Raw genomic sequence first — 2,195 nt, 5'->3', positions numbered from 1 at the left:
CATGTGTTGAAATCCTAATGCCAGTGTTATTTTATTAGACGGGGCCTTTGGGGGTGCTTAGGACTAGAGGGCGGAGCTCATGGGTGGCTTAACGACTTTATAAAAGAGGCCCTGGAGAGGTCCCTTGTCCCTTCTGTGGTGACAAAGAGGTAGAAGGCATGGGCTCTGAACCCGGGAGAGGGCTGTCACCAGAACTTGCTGTACCTTGATCTTGGACTTTCCAGTCTCCAGAACTGTGAGAAATGAATTTCTGTTTATAAGCTACCCAGTCTGGTATTTTGTTATAGCAGCTGGAATAGCCTAAGTAAGACAAGGCCTGTTAGGGGAGGCAAAATAACACGCTAAGGAAATGTGTAACCTTATTTAAACTTTCCTGGGGACCATAGGTACAGGGACCAAAAGGATTGCTGTTACCGGGGAAGGCTCCAAGAGGAGGTCGATTTAAACCAGGGTTTCTCAGCCAGTGCACTGCTGACACCGGGGCCAGATAATCCTTTCTTTGGGGGGCTGTGTTGTGACATATACTTAGCTGTACTTCATGGGAAGAATGGAAAAGTGTATCTCCATCCACTCTCTGTGCTTCCCAATCTGAATCTTTTCCTTTGAAATATTCCAGAATCACAGGAGAAAGTTTTCCCCAGCTCTCTGCAAGTGTAAAGTTTTATTGGAGTAATGTGGATTTTGCCTTCACATAAAAGAATAGCTACTATGTGGTAGACACTTTTCCATTTATCCTGAATTGATTAATCCTTATATATATTGTATCTTAGTCAGCTGGGGCTGCTATTAAAAAAAAATTGTAAGCTGGTAACAAACAATAGGAAATTATTTCTTAGAGTTTTTGGAGACAAATGCTGGCATGGTTGGATACTGGTGAGAGCTCTCTTTCTGGTTTGCAGCTGGCCCCCTCCCCCTTCTTGCTGTGTCTTTACTTGTGAGGAGGAGGAGGACGAGGAGCAGAGAGAATGAGAATGCACCCTAGTGTCTCTTCCTCTTCTAATAAGGACACCCATCTTATCATGAAGGTTCTATCCTCATGACCCCATCTAAACCTGATTATCTCCCAAAGGCTTCATCTCCACATACCATCACATGGAGTGTTAGGGTCTCAACATATGAATTTTGGGGAAACACAATTATCTCAATGTTCTCCATACATGTGTGGTCCTAAGAATCATCTGGGGGACTTCATAAAAACACAGTTTCCTCAGTGTGCCCACTAGAGAGACTCTGATTCAATGGGTCTGAGATAGTATCCATAAATCTGTAATGTTAGTAAGTTTTTCAACTGATTCTTAAGATCAGAGAAGTTTGAGAAAACTGCAAAATTTAATTTATCCTTAATAATGCTATGAGAGAGATGTGGTTTTTCTGCTTTTACACAGGAGCAAGCTGCAGATAGAGAAGATAAGAAACTTAACCAGGGCGTAGACAGGATGGAATTTCCAGGCCTCTGTGTCCACTGTCCATTCTCTTAAGCACTACTTTGTATTGCCCCTCACAGTGTTATAATGATGAAGTTGATGGTAGTATCTGTCCCCATGTTAAAAGATTTATGTGCTGGGGATTATCCTGAGTGTTTTATTCTACAGTGGGGCCTTGACTTATGAGTGTCCTGACTAACGAGTTTTTCGAGATACGAGCTGTCTCTCGGCCGATTTTTTGCTTTGAGTTGTAAAATTCGGGTTACGAGCCAGCTTCAGATACCCCACCGCTAGTTGGCGCAGCGAACGTCACAGTGAACGCCACAACATCAGCCCAGCATCATGTGTCTCGTTCACTTTTTGATTTGACATACGAGTAATTTGAGTTACGAGCTCTGTCACAGAACGAATTAAACTCGTAAGTCAAGGCCCCACTGTATATCTGTATCTATCTACTAGGGGCCCGGTGCATGAAATTCGTGCACTGGGTGTGGGGGGGGGGTGGTGGTCCCTCAACCCAGCCTGCCCCCTTTCACATACTGGGAGCCCTCAGGGGATGTCCTACTGACGGCTTAGGCCCGCTCCCTGCTCGCCTTGGGGAGCGGGCCTAAGCCGCCGTCTGGCCTCCCTTTGTGGGAGGTGACCGGGCTGATCAGGGGAAGGCGCCAGCCCCATCACCCCTCTGCTGCAGCCACTGCCAGTCACCACAGCCACTAAGGTGTTTTCATCAACATGGACTCCAGTCCCTTCACCATGAAAAAATGACAACTT

This window comes from Myotis brandtii, unplaced genomic scaffold (genome assembly GCF_000412655.1).
Source record: "Myotis brandtii unplaced genomic scaffold, ASM41265v1 scaffold494, whole genome shotgun sequence".
NCBI classification, from domain to species: domain Eukaryota; kingdom Metazoa; phylum Chordata; class Mammalia; order Chiroptera; family Vespertilionidae; genus Myotis; species Myotis brandtii.
Note: the sequence above shows the minus strand (reverse complement) of the source record.